At 56.2% G+C, this 18,317-nt stretch overlaps 1 protein-coding gene across 3 annotated transcripts in view; it reads right to left on the bottom strand.

Moving 5' to 3' along the window:
- SLC29A1 (solute carrier family 29 member 1 (Augustine blood group)) overlaps positions 1–17,669 on the bottom strand; it is a 34,137-nt gene extending 16,468 nt beyond the window's left edge. The window contains exons 1-2 of one of the 3 annotated variants that reach the window (XM_039389481.1): positions 17,577–17,669; positions 11,509–11,663 (exon numbers count right to left, since the gene is read on the bottom strand). The gene's annotated coding sequence lies outside the window, so the exon portion shown is untranslated. Of the gene's footprint in view, positions 1–6,703; positions 6,723–11,508; positions 11,664–16,820; positions 16,926–17,576 lie in introns of those variants that run through there. The other 2 variants (XM_039389480.1, XM_027735215.2) reach the window with 2 other exon arrangements.
- Between the last annotated feature and the right edge of the window lie 648 nt (positions 17,670–18,317).

Below are 18,317 nucleotides of genomic sequence, written 5' to 3'. Positions count from 1 at the left end.
AGAGGTCATTTTGCCCCCCCCAGCTGTTTTTCAGAGGCTGGTTGAAGCTGCACAGCTGCTTCCAATTTAGTGGACGACAGAAGAGTGAAAACAGAGCCAGAACAACACAATCTTCCCCTGGTGTCACCACCTCCCCAGCTCCCACAATTTGGAGGGGCAATTCCTCCCAGCTGAGCAGCAGCCCCTGGGCAGAAGCTGGGACAGGCACACTGGGACCAACCACCACCAGCCTGCGGCAAGTCAAGGTTGTCTCCATCCTCTGCACGTCAGCTGTGCCTGGTGGCCAGGACAGAAATACATGGGCTATTTTGGGTCTCCGGAAACCAAAGTGGCCTTTCGCCTGTAGGCCAGCTCAGAACAGGGGCCCTGGCTGACCACTGCTTTTGCCATGAAATGTCTGCAGCCCTACTGAGAAGGGGAATGGTGAGCACAGAAACAGGTTTTGGGACCCGTCACCATCCGATGTGGTCTCTCTGCCAGCTGCCTGTCCTGCCAAGATCCTGCTCACTGCCTGGACAGCCACAGCATCTTGCAAACTCCAAACAGACTTCAGCTGCTAAATGCAGCTATTTCACAATGGATACAATGGCTCTGCTCCAGGAAACAGGAGTGTCTGTCACCCCCACACCTCAAAAACCCTCTTTATCCCAGCCAGGGGGCACCCCACAATCCCCAGAAACAAATGGAGGCAGAAGGGATGGATGTCCTATCTGGGTTTGCTTGTGCCACATGCCCAATTCCAGTCACTTCCAAAGCTACAGCCATCTCCTAACAGTGGGGTAAAGCTGTCCCTAGAAGTCCCAGGAGTTGGAGGGACTTGAGGAGCCACACACACTTGTACGTTTCCCAGCTGATTTTAAATTGGGCTAAGGAGGAGATGCTGCCTGCTGAGAGCTGGGTTTGCCATATCCCTGCTCTATGCAGACACAGAAGAGCTGTGTGGGCAGCACACTGTCTGTGGTCCAAGGAATGGAAAGCCAAGGAGGCAGCATGCCATCAGTGGCATAGATCAAGCAAAGGACTTGGAGTAAACACCCAGGGCGTAAGCACCATCTCTGGCACCCTCTTCCCTCCTCCCTGAATAACTCAGCTTTCCCAAACAGCCTGGCAGAACTAAAGTCTCACATGTGGAGTCAAAGCAAGACTCGAGGCGGCCACTTCCTTTGGAGCAAATAAGTCAGAACCTAAACCTCCCACCCTTGGCATTGGCCTTGGCTAAACCGTGGCAAACAGGAAAGTCTTTATGTGAGTAGGATCAGGCAGAGAGAGCAAACAGGAGGTGGGGAGCTCACCGCTGTGTCTGCCCAAATCCCGTCAAAACAGAGTCTCCCACACAACCAACAATTACGAGCTCAACCACAAGTCAGGAAAGAGCAAGTCACATCCCCCCCAAATCCCAGCCTGTGCTGCTACATCTGCGCAACCAGCCACCACCCAGTGTGCCCCAGCTATGATATCCCAGCCTGCCTGGGACTGTGACAATCCTCAGGGATGCCTCAGGGAAGCACAGAGAACTCTGAATGAGAGCCACCGAGTGCTCTGCTCATGTGGAAATAGCGCTTTGCAGCCACTGACATTGGCTAGCAGACTCCACCAGCCTCCCAGCCTCTCCCAGGGTAGTGTGGGGAGCAGAGGAGATGAGGGCAGCTCTAGATGCCCTGCTGGGAGACTTGAGGTTACTGTACCCCTGTTGAGATGGACTGGCCATCCGGCAAGATGTCCTGTCAGGGCTTACCTGTGTGTCTTACCATACTGAGATGCTGATGCACTCCCACAGTGATGCTGGGCAACAGGAGCCCAGAGGCTGAGCCCTGCTGAAGCAATCCCTTCTGACACATTGCATCCCCCTAACAGCCGCAAGGAAGAAAGGGAGGGACAGCTGGTAGCAGAAAATCTGCGTTTGTATATCGATGGCCAGGCTATTTACTGATGTTGGGTTTTGTCTCAGGTTGAAGGCTCCACTTTTGGAGCAAGCCCAGCTGCAGAAGCCAGGCAGGGGGAGTGTGGTGCTCTTCAGCCGCTCTCTCACCGCCCTCCCCGCAAGGCATGGATTCTGCCTTGCATCACCTGGGCACCCCACACCCACTGCCTCCAGGAATGCACTGGCAGATCAATGTCCTGATGTGGTTCACCACGCAGACACACCAGCCTTGTGTTGCCATGAGTAGTGGGTGTGAAGACGGGAAGGAGAAGCTGAAGGGTAGGGTGGATCACTTCATAATAGCTTCATTGTGCTGCCGTTGGTCTGCCTCCTCCTGTGGTTAATGGATAACGTTCCCACTCTCTTCAGACTGCCACGGAGACCCACCCAACCCTGCCATCCTGAGCCACAGCCTGACACCTACAAACCCTGATGGGCTGAAAGCACCACATGTCCTGTGTGCATCCTGCAGCAGTGGGGCAGAGATCCAGTCCATCAGGGAGCTGAGGGTACAGCACTGAGGGAGGATAAAAAATGGAATTGCCTCCAGTTTGGTCCTGAGACCAGGCAAAGACAAGGCCTACTGCAGGCAGAGCAGGCAAGGCAGATAAGGCTGGCATCTCCTTCAACCCTGAGCCTTGGCCAGGACTCAGAAGTGAGACATGCCACCAGTCCCTCCTACCTCCCTGAACTGTTCTCCAGGGGTCATCCCCAAGCCTAGAACAGGGGAGCTCCTCTCATGAGGGTTTCCCAAGACCATGAGCAAACCTGTAGCAAAACTCCAAAGCCCTCACTGTCTTGAGCCAGGTGAGCTAGGCCTCAGCTGCAGGTATAAATTGTCTCCCTGTCCCTGCATGGTATCAGTGGGTGGCTGTGCTAAGCATGACGAGCCAGGCAGGAGTGAGAACCATGTTGGGAACCGCAGCTTGGGCAGCAGCGGGAGAAGCCAAGCAGGGTGGCCCAGGCAGGATGCCTCTCTTCCCAGCAGCCTTGCAAGAGACCCATGCCATTTCAGTGTCAGTCTGGGGGTGCAGGTACACATTCAGGTTGATGGCTTGCCCTCATCACAGCAAGGCTTATGACACAGCCCTGCTGCCATGACTGAGCCTCAGTATGTGGCAGGAGCAGGCTGCTCACTGGGCAGGAGGCTGATTGCGCGTCCCTCTGGTCCTGCCGCTCCACTCCACCCAGCCACATCACTCCCTGCTCTTCACCTCCAGCCCCTGCCTGCCTCCTCCCTCTGCAGCTTCCTGGTCTGCTCACTCCATGAATTTCCAGCTGGAAATTTCACAGTGAGGTGCCTTCCTATCAGACAAGTCCTAAATGAACTGAACTAAAGCAAATCTCACTGGCAGTCGTGTGGTGGGAAGAAGGCAAGAAGGCTCTGCGGAAATCTGCCTGATTTCCTGTTGACTTCTTCTGCATGAGCCAGCAGGCAGGCAAAAGGTCTCTGCTCCCCTTTGGCCTCAAGGAAAGCCAGTCTCCTGGAGATGAAGCCTCACCATGCTTACCCACGTCTTAACCAAGAGACTGAAAAAGAACCTTGAGCACTGCACCCAGAATGCCAGGCTCACCAATTTGTGTCACAGTCGGCGCATGACAGCTACATATACCCAGAGATCTGAGCCTCCCCTTTCTTGGGGATCAGTGAGACCTGGGAAAGCCTGCTCCAAGCCAGAGCAGGACCAAAAGGTCAAAACAGTGATGTTCTTCACACCACCACCATCACCAATGAAGTTATAAAGGACAATTGGTGTTATTCCTACACAACAGCTTCCCTTGTCTCATGGGAGCAACAACCCTTCAACATATTCCTCATGCAGCATCACAGCTCCGCTCCCATATGGGGACCCCAGAGCCCATCTACAGCCTCCAAACCAGGTCTGCAGAATCTAGAGTGGAAGATGGGGTGCAGTACTGTGCTGCAGCCTCAGCTGGGGCACCGTAGTCCCTCCAGACCACACATCCTGATGTAACCAAACCCACCCAGGGCCTGCCCCTCTGCACACTTCTTTCCCCATCCCGTATCTTGCATACTGTTAACCTAAGAAACAATTAGTCTGTATCACACTGCTTAATCAAATCCTAATACCTGTGTGGCTGGTAAAAGTCTGACTCCTGCCCACCTGCAAATGTGTGTCGCTCACTCTGCATAGCGCTTTGTGCCTCAGCTTGCTGGCAGCTGAGTACAAGTTAGCAGGGAGATGTGACTCCAAGAGCTGGCAGTCCTGCAGCCCCAACAGTGCAGTGCTGGGCTGGCAGATGCCTCAGGACATAGGTTGATGCTGGGGAGGCTCAGGAAGGTGCAGGCAAGTAAGCAAGGTTTACACCATGGAGTCAGTACGGAGCTGGCAAGGACCACAGGCAAATAGCACTCTGCTGATGAGAGCAGGGGTTGCAGCTTCTTTAACACTTGCCAAAGGCCTGGATGTTACATTGAACAAAACCAACTAAGATCTGCCTGTGTTCCAGAGAAAGCACCAGAAGCTGTTTGCTGGCTTCCTAAAGCTGGTGCCTTCCCATCTGGACAGGGCACGCAGGTGGTCCTGGGCTTCCTCTGTCCCAGTGAGCTGGTCCCCAAGCCCTGTCTCTGCAAGGGGAACTGGGAATTAAGCCAGGTAGAGTGAGGGAGGTGTAGCATGGGAGTGGGTGAACGGGTGCCTTGTCCTCCGCACCCTGGCTTACCCCCAGACCACAGCAAGGAATGAGACAGGTCATGCCAGGGCAAGAACAAAGCCCATGGCTCATCTTCAAAGAGGAAGAGGCTCAGTAATACCTCCCAGCCCAAGATAATGAGAGGAGGGATGCCATGCTGGAGAATTGATGGCAATAGTTAATTACACAGCTTGGTGAAGAATGGAGAAAAGGAACTGCAGGATGGAGGTGCCATACTGCCCTATGTGCTGGCACTACAATTGCTGATTCAAGCTGAAGTGAATTTCTTCAGCCTCTTCACTCCAGGTACCTGGCATAGTGTAGGCTCCCACCTCTTGTCTGCACTAGCTGCAGAAGGAACAGCCACGCAGCAAACCATCCTCTGAGGCCAATGCTACAGCCCTCAGTGCTGAACAGAAAGTGCCTTTGCTCTGTGGAGACCTTTTTGGTGAGCCAAAGGCAAGCCTATCTGTCTTTTCCAGCAAAAGGCAATGGCTGGAGCAGGAGTGCTTTGGAGGGCACACTGGACTGACACTATCAATGACCCATGAGCTGCACTCAGACAACCAGTGTACCCAAGAGAAAAGCATCCCTGCATAGTCACATCCTGAGATAGCTTTGTAGCGAAGGCAGGCTTGAAGGAGCCTGAGGCTGCCCAGCCGGGGCTGGCGAAAGGAAACAATGCCACCAAGCTGGGATGAGGTGCAGAAGGGGAGTGGGATTTCCCGTGTCGGCATTCATAGAAGTCCCTCAATTGTGTCTGCTCACAACAGGCAACTGAGGGGCCGGTTGGCTGCTTCCTGCTTTGGAGCAGCCGGGAAGCACATCCAGCTGTGGCCAACAGCTGCACAAATTCCTCCTGCAGCCCCTAGCCTTGGGGATCAAGGATACAGTCTTATTTGTCTGCGATCCCACAGCTCTAGGGCTTGGCCGCTGTTACCTTCCCACACAGCCCACAGTTCCACAGCCCATTCCCAAGAGGCAGATGGGAATGCAGTGAGTATAGGCACGGATGGCGTTAGTTTGCCAGTATTAGCACCTAGCACGGGTGTGAGGCTCAGATTTAACTATGGGGTGGGGAGGACAGCACAAAAGGGCTCTACAGGAGTTCTTGGCACTCGTGCCTGGACCAGGCTTTCCATCAGCATTGATGGTTTGCTCAGAAATGGAAAGAAACTCATTCACTGAAATCTTCCATAGCATCCCAGAGCTAACGGAAGCATTTTCTTGAGCAGGACCTGGAGCAACCCTGGGCCAGCAGTTTTTCTGCCAGACAAGGAGGCTCTGCCCCGCTTCTCGCACAACAGCACATGGTACCCTGCCCCCGCACCTGCCAGCGGGTCCTCACAATATCCGCCGACTGCGGCATGCTGGCAGACACCGTCGTGCACATGGGCGAGAGCTCGGCAGGGATGTGCATTTCCGCAGCCGGAGGACCGCCGCACACACCCCTTGGAAAAGTCCAGCATCCCAGGTATCAAAGCATCACTGCACTTCGCATCCCCAGAGCCCCATGCTGGATGCTCCACTTCGCATCCCCAAAACCACATGCTCTCCCTGCAGCAGTAACTATGAAAGGGGATTTGGAGTTGCCGTTCAAGGTAGCAAGGAAGAAAATCCTCCGTCCCAAAAAGCGGCATCTAAGCATCATACCCGTACACCCCCACTCCGAGCCGCGACTTGCCCGCCGCCTCTCCCCACGCTCTGGCGCCGGGTCCTGAGACTGGAACACCCGCCCGCTCCCTCCGAGGCGTCCCGGAGAGGAACCCACGCACCCGGCAGGTTCGAAAATCCGCGAGGAGCCTCGGAGGGAGTCGGGATGGCCAAAAGCTCGGCGACTTTGAGCCAATACCTTGAACGCGGGCGCCTACCTCTGCCCCCCGCTGCCTGCCGGCTCCGGCGCCTTCTGTCCCCGGTGCGGATGGAAAACCACCGCCTCCCTCCCGCTCTGTAAACTCCTCCTCCGCTTTTTTGCCGCCTTCAGTGCCACGCGGTCCCCGCGTGGGAGAGGCGGCGGATTTTCCGACTCCCGCCCCCTCCCCGTACCCCCTCGCCCCTGGGAGAGAAAGGGTAAGAGGAACCGCGACCCCTGCGCGGGCAGCCGTGCGCGCCTCAGGCTGAACCCACCTGCGCCGCGCTCTCTGCACCGCCCCGCGTTCTGCTGCCGTCCCTTCTCCCGGCCTTGCCCGCCCCTGGCTCCCCCCCTTTCCGCGCCTACCGTGTCTCCACGCCCCGCAGCTGGCGGGAAACCCCCCGGCAGCTACCGAACCCTCCCCCCCCGTAACTCCGGAGCTGCACCCAGGGACGGATTTGCGTTAATATCTTAGGCATTAGTAAATATTAAAGCTCTAAAGGAGCTGTGCATTAAATCATGGCTCTAACTGGAGTGTGAACTGGCCCTATTTGCCAGGTCCCTCGCTTGTCCCCCATGCTGCGTTCTAATCCAGACAAAAACCCTCTGCTGGCAATCACCACTTAAGGGTGTAGTATGTATACATATATATATGTATACGTATATGTGTATGGATGTGTGTATATATACACACATATGCATACACACACGTATATAAATATATATGTGTACACACACCTATACACACATACGTACATGTGTGTATATACATATGTATGTATGTAAAACTGTCTTGAATTAGCGATCTAGTGGGTGACATCCTTGCCCATGGCAGGCGGATTGGAACTAGATGATCTTTAAGGTCCCTTCCAACCCAAACCATTCTGTGATTCTATGAGTAGGATTACAGACAGCCTTTTGCGATGTGTATTCGGGGCGGCACTACCAGGATGGCAGGCAATATGTAGAGCCCTCTGGATACTTAGCAATTCCCCTATATTCAGAGGATATAAATACCATGTGTATGCAATATCCAAAGGGCAGGCACAAATTCTAAGATCTGCTTTTTCAAGCTGCCGTCTCCAGGCTCCTATCAGTCTGGAATAGATATCTACTCTCCGCTGTGATAAAAACCTGTTGTTTAGCTTAAGTGCGGACGTGCAGGAGTCCTTTGTCCAGGGTACTTTGTCCCCCAGCAAAGGGAAGTGCACGGAGTGCACCTGAATTCAAGCTCATATCTGTGCAGTTAAAACAGCCACAGAAACATTTTTTTATAAAGCTGGATGTTTAAAGGTTCCTCCACCAGGAACACAGGGCCCTCCTGGCTCTCTCCATTCAGCTCTGCTGTGCGGCCACAGGCAGCAACACCAGGAAGTCCCTGCAGCAGCTTTGACCATGAAAACACTTGTTCCATTAATAAACAATCTCAGAAAATTCTCTGCAGATGGTGATCAGTTTGGGTTAGAAATTAAAACCAGAAGTTAAAACACTCCCGAAAGCTCTGGCAGATTCCCATCCTCACGATCTTTCAGCGCAATGATCTCTAACACACGTCTCCCTGCAGAATCCAAGCACCAAGCTTGTATTTTAAGACAGACCTACAAAACATTGCCACGTAAGCAAAAAGTCCTTAAGGTCCAAGAAAAAGGCAATGGGAACAGGGCTGAGACAGCTACCAATGCTTTCTGAGCCGCAACCATGACACTGCAGAGTGTCACCCTCAGGAAGAGACCTCTTCACTGATCTGCTTGGTAACAGACTGCAGCTGGATCTCTCCCACTGTGCTTCTGGTAGATATTTGTCGTGGGCTTCTGGAATCAGCAGGGTGCATTAAAAACATGAAGTGAGCACCAGAAATGTTGTCAGATAGTAAGACAGGAGGCTCTTTTCTTAAATGTAAGATTCATATCAGATAAAATTAAATTTAAAAGCTCTCATCTCCAATTAAAGCTCCTTCTGAGTCCCCCAGGCAATGATGGATGCAAGCCCTGGGCCTGCCTTTCCTCAGCCCATTTTTCCTAAGCCATTCTGATCTGGAAGGTCTTCTAGTTAAGCTGCAACAGAGACAAAACCTCTCCTCTGTCCACTCGCCTCACCTTGTCTCTACTCTCCCACCTCCTATCTCCTCTCTCCTCTGCAAAAACCAAATAGAAAAGCAAGGTTGCCTGCTTCAGCATGTCTCACGTCACCTCCTCTCTAGCTTTGACATGTACCACACTGTCACCCACAGAGGCCCTCAAGCCCCCTTGGCAGTCCCTGGGACATGGATGCCATGGCACCTTGGGCCCCATATTTCTCCTCGGGATGTCCACACTTGCTGCTTAGCAGCATGAGCTAAAATTTGAGCATCTCTATAATTTTATTTTTCTACATAAGCTCCAACTTTAGGACAGGCTAAAAGCTGTGAGAACAAATTACCCCAGGAACTTGAGCACAGGGTCCAGAGTGGTGGTGCCCAGCCAAAGTGCCACTGTGCTTTCAGAAGCCAGGACAAGGCTCTCTGCATCATTATAGCCTCAGATCCTATCCTTGGGAGGAGAAACACCACAAAATTTACCTTTGAGTAGATATTCCAGGAAGTCTCCACTTCAGGACAGGGTGTAGCCACTGCCTCACCCCAGGCTTTCAGCAGCAGGGTACATAGCACTTACCATCACCAAAGTACGGGATTAAATGTTCTCTAATTCACAGCTCTGGTCCTGTCTGCACAGCCCAGCCGCTCCCCCAAGCACTGGAATCAACATCCCTCAATAGAGATGTCTCTCACTGGAGACAGGGGGTTTGAAATCCATTAGCACTGAACAGAGTCTCAGCCACCGGTGACCGCAGGCAGACAGGAGGCCAGCAGATGGACCCGAGGGGAGGCGTGGAGAAAGGCAGCTTCCAGCTCTTAAGTACAGCACGGGCTGCCGGCTGCTTCTCTGCACAGACCTGCGTGCCCACCCACCACTGACTTGCAGGACAGGGTTTAATGATGTCTTCTTTCAGGCAAGCAGGAGACCAGGAGTGAGCAAGACACCGTGGGGTGAGGAAGGCTAAGGCTGGAAGAGCGTGAGTGTCCTTTGAAATCCAACCCTGGCTGGTGCAGGACAGTAGACATCTTGCTCAAGGTTCTCTTCTCAGGAGAGGCACTTCAGCCCCTCGGGGAGCATGTCTGCTCTCAAGAGCAATGCAAGTCCTTGGGCTGTGTAATGCCAATGGCAGCATGCAGTCGCAGGGGGGTGACACCTCCTCTGCAAGGGAAGGTAACAAATCGCACAGCCAGTGACAACTCATTTATTGCCCCACAAACACAAGCACTTGCTGCAGGGCCAAGCTGCCTTGCTTCATCTTGATGAAGTGTGTTGCCTTTGCAAAGCCCTCTGCTCCCAAGTGACTCTCATGTTATCATCTTCACCTCTGTGTGTACAAAACCAAACCTCCTAGAAGAAACAAACAGCTACAAAACCAGTTTCTGCTCCAAAACTGGAAACAGCTGTGCTTTGCCCAGCACTGGTACTGGGCCCACCACTGTACAGGACACACAGCTAGATGTTTCTCCCCTGTGTAATTTGGGCAAGGAGAAAAGGCAGCCTTGAGTGGGGCCCGGGGACTTGCTGCATTCCCACCCTCTCCATCTCCAAAACAGCAGCATGGTGCCAAAACGCTGCTGCTGTTGGCAGATTGCTGTGCTCCCAAGAGTAAAGGGAGAAGGCAAAGCCCTGCTTTCCGGGAGGACGGCAGCCAGCAAAGCCTCTCTCTTACATAAGACTGGGAGTCCCACAGACATGCTTCCCAGGACATGTTGATGCGGCTCAAGCTGCCCAGCCCTTTGAGTTTTCTTCGGAGACCTCAAACGTGCGCTGCAGGAACTGCATCGCTCTCACCTGGAGCCCACAGCTGGTTTGTAACTGGCAGAACAAACAGGCCAAGCGCTAAAGTGCTCTCCCTTCAGAGACACTTGCTGCCAAACCTTTCACAAAAGCTGCTTCCCCCCCCCCTCCTCTTGTAGCAATTGCTTGCTTTAACTAAGCTATGAAATCCAAAAGGGGAAAACAAACAAACAGCTGGTTTGGAAAGCAAGAGCAAAAAGGGAGATTTATTCCAGGCAGTGGATAATGCATCACATGAGCTAAAGGAATATTTTCGGTGCCTCTTGGGCAATATTTGAGTTTTAGACCCTGAGGAGCTAGCCAGCATTTGCAGGCACTTAGTGTTTCCAGAATCCTTTACACTTGGCACCCACGTCGACCGTTTTCCTTGGAGATTTGCAAGCACTTTGCAACCATACATTAATTAACCCACCATCCCTCCTCTGCAGTGAAATTTCCTTTTCCCTCTAATGTGCCTGTGCCAGAGGCAAGGGAAACTGAGGCATGGCTAGGCCATCGACCTGCAGCAGGGCTGAGGTCAGGGGCTACATGCTGTCCAGTTCTCCTTTGCATTGCAAAACATCCTTCCCTTTGCATGCATGACCCACAGAAGCAGCATTTCCCTACATCGGGTGCTGCCCACACCATTTCAGAGGAAGGCATGGACAACTCAGCTCAGAGAGCCTCTGCGCCACGGAGCAGAGAAACAGAGAGCCAGTGTGTTTAAAAGGCAGGGCAGGCAGGCAGGAGTGGAGTGGCAAGCAGATTAGCAGTTGTGTCTGATTCTCTGCACGTGTGGCAAGGCAGCAGGGCACAGCCATATTGGGAAAGGGGGAGAAGGGGGCATTTTAATCGGTCACATGGAGGGAAACACAGAAGATGCTGGACCTCTGTCAAGTGCCAGCAGGTTATTAACCTATTAGCCAATGGGGGAAAAAAACACTACAGGCTCCTGTGAATCCAGTTATAATGAGACTACAATGATCCTGGATTCTTTGATAGTCAAAAAAGGCATCTCAGCCCGTTGCCAAGATCAGCGAATGGCTCAAGGGACCATTTTAGTTTGGCTGTTTCCTTGCTGGTCCTGGCTGAAGAGCTGCTGGCAGACCCTTTTTGAGGGTGGGTGTTCTCTGGTTGCTGCTTGCAGGACTCCTGATAGTAACCCCCCAGGATTTTGGTGCCCTGCCCTGCGTTTCAGGATGAGGTGGCAGGGCAGAGGTGATTCTCACCTGATGGCCTGAGCCTGGCTGGGGAAGGAGTGGGCTGCAATACCCTCCTGAGCTCTGCCTGTGGCACAGATATCCAGCTGACACCTCACCGCTTGAAGAGAGACACACAGACCTTCAGCACCCCGTCGTCCCTCTGCTTCCTCACGCAACCCGACCTGCCGGGATAAAATTAGGCAGCTGCCTGTGATTTCTTTATTACTGGGCTGAGGGCAGCAGGAGCTCGCTGCCAGTAGAGGAGCAGCCCCGGGTGAAAACCTGTAAGGAGAGGCAGGGGAGAGGGAGGCACCTGTTGCCAATCAGCCCACCCACCTCCCCATGCTAAGCATCCTCCCCATGCTGGTAGCACTGAGATGCAATGGGGTGACACTGCTACTCCTGAAGCACTCACAGCTCCAGTGAGCAAACAGCCTGGAGATATGATAAGGAAGGGCCTTCATTGAGCACGTCTCCAGCCCGGTGGCGGTGGCAGGGCCACGGGTGTTTTCCAGCTGGGCAGGCAGAAACAAAACCCATTGTCCCCTGATTCGACACAGCTCAGCAAGGGGCCGGGGTGCCCAGAGGGCTCCTGGGGCCTGGCATGGACAATGGGGTCCAGTTAAATTCCAGCCCCCTCTCAGGCTGCTGAAGGTGGTGGTGGGAGTTCCTGGTGCCCAATGGAGCAGCATCATCTCTGGGACACCGGGCATCTCCCAGCTGGCAGGCTAGGGAGACACAAGCCGCCCTGCCCAAGCCACTGCTGAGGGTCTCTCACTCCCACCACCTCCTGGGTGCAGTCCTCCCCAGAGCAATCCCTCTCTCCTTCATCCCCACCCCTCTGTCTCCCTCCCTGTACTGCTGCTGCCCTCTCCTGAGCCCCAGCTACCCATTTGCTGACTCCTACAAGCATGAAAGCAGTAAATACTGCCTAATGACACCAATTAGCCGAGAAGTTGCTTTGTGGCTAGTTACTGAGTGACAGCTGTGTAGCCACCAGCCAAAGGTAAAATGTTACCCCACAGCACACAGTTTCCACCTGCCAGGGCCCGAGCTGAGGCCTGAGTAAACTCAAAACACACAGGCCAGGCTCCCAATCGTACCAGAGGAGACAGGCAGGAACACTCTGTGGCATTCAGAAATGGTAGTCCTGGGGCACAGGCCACTCCAAGCACCAGTGTCACTCTGTCATGGTGTCACACCAGGTCTCCTTGGCAGAGGATGGAACTGGCGTGGGCAGAGGGACCCACATTTTAGTCAAGGTCATCTGGCCCATTGAAGCAGTGCCGGGGGCACATCCTGCTCCTTAGCTGGCAGCACCAGTCTCCCACGACAGAGCACAGCCATTAAGGAAGGAGCTGGCTGGCACTCAGCCACACTCGTAAAACACCACAGGGGAGCTGTGGGCTGCTGGGAATGAGGGAACCTGGCCAGAGGAAGAGGGATAGCAGCCACTGTGTGGTCCTGTTACCCCAGTCTGCAAAGCCCATCCACACCACAGTGGAGCACGGTGCCCAGCAGCTCCCTGGATCTCATCTAAAAGGCAGAAGATTACTTTCTGGAGGATGGGTGAATCCCAGGCTCAAAGGATAGCCTGAAGCCATGGCTCCCCATCAGCCTTCCCAAGGCACCTTGGTGGCAGCAGGCAGAGCCATGCTCCGGCTGTCAGAGAGTGCTGCTGCAGCTGGTGGCTGCCCATCCCGCGTGGCAGTGCAGGGCCAAGGCACCTACCTGTTCTCCCATCCAGCCTGCTCCCTGGGCAGGCTCTGTGGCCACTGGCACCATGGGGACTATGGCACATGGCCACCTGCAGAGACAAGGGCTCCAAACACAGGCCCAGGAACTCTCACAGCCATGCCAGCCCCGTGTCTGTCCCTGGCCCGACAGTTGCTGGCTGGAGTGGAGGAATTCCGCTCTGTGCAAACGTCTGGCAGGGCTGACTAAATCCTGTCTGGAGACTAAGCCCATCCTGTCATGCTTTCCCCCTTGGGCAAATCAGCGGCAGAGCTGTGGCTGAATGCTCCCAAACATCCTACAGAGAGGTCTCCAGGAAGGCCCTTTCCCACAGCTTCCAACAGTACCAGCCGTTCATCATTTCCTCTCCTTGCTAGTCATACTTCCATGGATTCCCAAGCCGAGACATGGCCCCCAGGCCACCCGGCAGAACACAGCCATGGGACATCAAAAGAAGAGCGGGCCGAACCCATGACAAGCGGCCCTTCTGTAGCGGATCATCCACGTACCACTGGGACCGCCCTCTCTCCCTTCCTCAGCCCCTCTGCAAAGCTGAGTGTCCACCCGTGGGCAGAGGATGCTCTAACACGGACCAGGAAGGAGGGAACCCCCGGGGGGTCCTGCACTCCTCAGGCATGAGGCTGGGAAACACTGCCGGGAGCCTGCAGTGCCCCGTGCTCACGCTGCAGGGGGAGCCCGTCGGAGTTCGGCTGTCCCCTGAGGGGGGGGAGGTTCCGGCTCCTGGCCCCTTCCCGTTCTCGCTGCAGAGCTGCCCGACCCCCGAGGGCTCTGCGGGGACCCCCGCACCCACCGTGCCCGTGCTGCCCCCTGCCGGCGGCGCGGGGCAGCCGTGGGCCCCCCCCCTTCCGTGACCGGCCAGCACGGGGAGCCCACGGGGAAGGAATTAGCCGGCCCGCGGGCTTAAGCGGCTCCGCGGAATGCGGGAGGGAGTGTGGGAAAGCGGAGGGGGGCGGGGGGAAGGGCAGCAGTGGTGTTCTCCCAGCTGTGGGGACCGGATGGCTGCTGGGAGAGGGTCCGGCATTCTGGGTAGGGAGGCATCCCACGCGACCCCTCGGGCTAGGGAAGGACGGGCACAGGCCCGAGCGCTGGGTTCACTGTGAGGATGAGGAGGCAGTGAGCTGCAGCAGGGGGATGGGGGCATCACCAGCACTGGGAGCAAAGTGGGACAAGGCAACCCAAAGTGTGAGCTTGTTGTGTGTGCTGTGCTAACTCACGGGGGGAGTGGGGATGAGCAGGAGCCAGGAAATCTGGGAGTAAGCAGGGAAGTCTGAGGGCAGAAGCTCAAGCTGTTTGAAGGCGGTTTAAAGGAGCAGGGCAGAGTTTGCTTGTAGGTAACACACTGTGCAGAAGGGCGTGGATAATGTTAAGAAGCAGATTTCAGGGGTCAGGGTGGATCACATGAAGATACAACACAGTGACAGTCACCCTGAACACAATACCTGTCCTGTAGGGCTGTGCTTGCTGCTCAGCTGTGGGCCACAGAGAAAGGGGTCCTGGCTAGTCCTCTGAAAACTCTGAATCTCATAGGGATGGGATGGGGAAAGGCATGAGGTGCACCTCCTCAGCATAGCTTAGTTCTGAAAAGGCAGCTTGCCAGCTTCTTCCCTTGGTCCTGGACTATAAGGCATCCAGGAGCACCTTTGTAACACTGGCCAAGTGCTTCAGGGACAAGAGGGGTTCCTGTCACTACCTTTCCAGGGGCTCATGGCCTCAGGCTGACTCCATACTCAGCTGATAAGGACTCAGTCTCTGGGGAAACAGCTTGCTCCTAGACGCTGCTGCCTAGACACAGTAAATCTTCTTTCTGGCAAGCCAGAAGACAAAAGTCAGCCCTGACTACAGTGGTGGCTGGCTTTCTAAAAAGACCCCCCTCTGAGGAGAAGCTGCAGACAATCTACTCCCTGTCTTCTGCACTCTCCCCACAGAATCTGCCACCTCCAGAGGGTGCAAGCAGGTGGAAAAGTCTCACCTGGTTTTTGCTAGTGCTGTGTCCCGGGATTGAAGAGCTGGGAAGCTTCACAGCAGAGCTGAGCTGCTGTGCAGTGCCCAGCACTACTGCTGCTGGTCCTGCTTTGTATCTGCAGTCATGATGGTGCTGGGCTCCCTGCAAAAAGCCAGGCTTCTCAAGAAGTAAAAGAGCTCCACAAAAGCCTAGATTCCCAGAGAGCCCTGGAGTGGCTTGTTGCTGGTGGTAGCTCAGGGGCTGCCCGCTCTGATGCAGGACAGGCTGCTCTGCCACTGCTGCCTGCATCTGCCATACTGCTGCTCCCAGTACCATCCAGCTTGCCTTCAGGGATGCTCCAGCCACTCCTGGCAGGGAGTGGGGGGCTTCTTGTATGTCTGTACGTGAGATAGCTGCTGCAGCGCAAGGGGGCCATCAGCAGCACGTGGATGTGCTCCTCCACCACATCCTACATCATCTTCCTGCACAAGCCTGAGGACCATGACAGATGAGTTTCACTATCTCCTATCTGCCAGCTATGCCAGTTTCCCTCACTTTCTGCATTTCCCCATCCATTGCAGCCCCCCTACAGCACCCAGTTCCCCTCCAAGACAACACCAGGGCAGTGAAGGGATAAGGACAACAAGCAGCAATGGGGACACTGTTTTCTCACCTCTTGCATTAAGACCTTTACTGGGACAGCAGAGCAGCGCCCTGACCTGGAGAGGCACCACAGATGTGGGGTCAAGGGCCATGCCACGCACCCTACTCTGCCTGCACCTTCATCTCTCTCTCCCCTGCACATGAGGTCAGGGTCCTACAAACAAGCCTGAGGCCATGCCTCGGACTCTGAGGGCAGCCAGGACCTCTGCACTGGGCCAAATCACACTGAGGGCAGCCAGGAATGGTGCCTGGGGAGAAAGGAGCTGCATGGGGAAAGGTGCAAGGGCAGAGGGCAAGCTCCCAGCGGTCAGCCTACAAATAGAAAGGGTCATGGGAGAGTGCCCAGCTACTGGGACAAAGGGCCTGTGAGAGGCGAATGGGGCTGCAGAAGAAGCTCTGGCAGGGAGGCAAGCGGTGGCACAGCCCCAGGGCCTCCAGGAACGTGGAAGGCTCGCTGGCGGTGTTCCCTGTGGTTGCAGGCACCCCCGGGGCCATACAGGAACATACGTGACTGTCGGGGCAGGGAGGAAGCCAGCGCTCACGGAAGGCTGGGACTGACACAGGAAGGCGATGGGGCCATAAGCAGTGGCCGTGTCAGCCCTGGAGTGACATCCCCACGGGCAGAGTAACCAAACACCACTCCCAGCTGCCTGTGCTGGGGGATGGATGGGGGGAGGCCTTTACTGCCCCGTGGCACTGTGCTCTTGGGAGGAGCCCCCTGCCCAGCCCCGCGGGCGTCCCGCAGAGGGAGGGGAAGGGAAAGCAGCAGCACCCAGCACCAGCAGGAGCGGGGCCGAGCGTGCCGGGGTCGGAGACCCGGTGGGATAGCCTGCCACCCCCTTAGCCCCGGCTGCCCCGCACGGCCGCGGGACGGCTGCCAGGGCTTCCCCGAGCGCTGCCGCCTCCACTGCCGGGCTCCCCGGTCCGCCCCAGCACCCACCCGCTCCCGTGGCAGCCTGGGCTCCGCCGCGTCGCTTACATGTTCTCCCGAGCGTTGCCGGCTCCTTCCCGCGGCGCCGCCGCCGGCAGGGTCCCGTCCCGCAATGCCCGGTGCCAGCAGCGCCGGCCGCGGCACGCCGGGTCCTAGCGCTGCCCGCCGCGCCAAGGGCACCTCGTGGGCGGGCTGGGACAGCCTGCAGCTTCGGGGCCGCCGGCACTGCAGCCCGGTGTTCTTACCCCTCACACCCCGCTCTGCCCCTCTGCCCGCAGCTGCAGCGTCCGCACCAGCGAGAGGGATGCTGCAGCGGTCGCCACGCTGCCGCAGCCCCGGCACAGGGATGGCCCGTGCTACGGCTTTTCCCAGTGCTTTCCCACCTGCTGGAGCAGGCAGCTGGCCCTCCTGCCCCGGGGGTCCCTGCCCCGGGAGGGGAGCATCGCCGTGCTGCCAGTTTGCCCAGGCAAGGAGGGCAAGTGCTGGCAGCCAGTCCCGCCAATGCTGCTCCCCCTTTTGCTACCCCTTGCACCGGCGCAAGGCTCCGAACCCTCCTTGCAGCTATGGGACTGGAAAGCACCAATCTCAGACTGGAGGCAGTGTGAGATGGCTACAGAGCTCAGCACAGGCCCCCAGCTGCAGGGTGACCTTGCAGCAGGACTGCTGAGCAGCCAAAATGCAGGACAAGACCTTAGCTCAGTGGAGGGGACTGGAGCCAGACCCCCTTCCTGGTACGCAGGGAAATGAGGCACAGTAGGGACAGTGCATACTCTGCTCACCTCCCTGCCTGCACCCTGCCCTTACCTCGATGGCTCAGCTCTCCTGGTGCCAGATGATGCAGCCTGCAATCTCCTTGCTGCCTGGTGCCAAGCAGGGTTGGGGTTTCCCAGAACAGCAGCAGAACCAGGGTGCGGAGGCTTTGCCACCCCACAGGCTCTGCAGCTGGAGTGGGTTTCAGAACCCTGGTGCTGGCTGGGGCTGGCTGAGCAGGCTTCCGCTGGCTTAGCAGGTGGAGGCTGCATGCACTGGCAGATTAGTGGGGGGGGGGGGGAATTGGCTTCTGCCATAGAACTTCAAGCGGGATTCGTCAGAGCGTTGCAGTGGGGCCAAGTGCCAGCAAAGGGAAGGAGAGAGGGACGCCTGTGGGTGGACAGCCACCTTGGGGGGACAATGCAGGCTGTACAAGGGGAGCACTGAGAGCAGTGCTGCAGATGCCAACATCATCCCTGGGATAGGGGGATAGGGTCATCTCTCTGGTGGCCCATGTCACTCCATGCTGCTGTGTGGACTCGGGCCATGGCAGGACACTTGCTGAACTCCCACCCCATCACTGGTCAGCATCGACCCCCTGGGGCCAGCAGGGGGGCCTTCAGTAGAGCACCCTGCACCCACTGCCCCCTCTGCTGGGCCCCTCAGCTGCTCAGGAATGAACTGGCACCAGCCCACCAGCTGCTCTCCTGGTATGTGCGGCCAGAGCCGGAATGCTGTGTCTTGGCCTCCTCCCTGGCCTGGCCAGGCCTGGCCCCTGCCCAGACCTCCCATCCC

This window comes from Pipra filicauda, unplaced genomic scaffold, assembly GCF_003945595.2.
Source record: "Pipra filicauda isolate LSUMZ 115617 unplaced genomic scaffold, ASM394559v2 scaffold72_size3293161_pilon, whole genome shotgun sequence".
In the NCBI taxonomy this organism is placed as follows: Eukaryota; Metazoa; Chordata; class Aves; order Passeriformes; family Pipridae; genus Pipra; species Pipra filicauda.
Note: the sequence above shows the minus strand (reverse complement) of the source record. Positions and strands in the feature narration are given on the sequence as shown.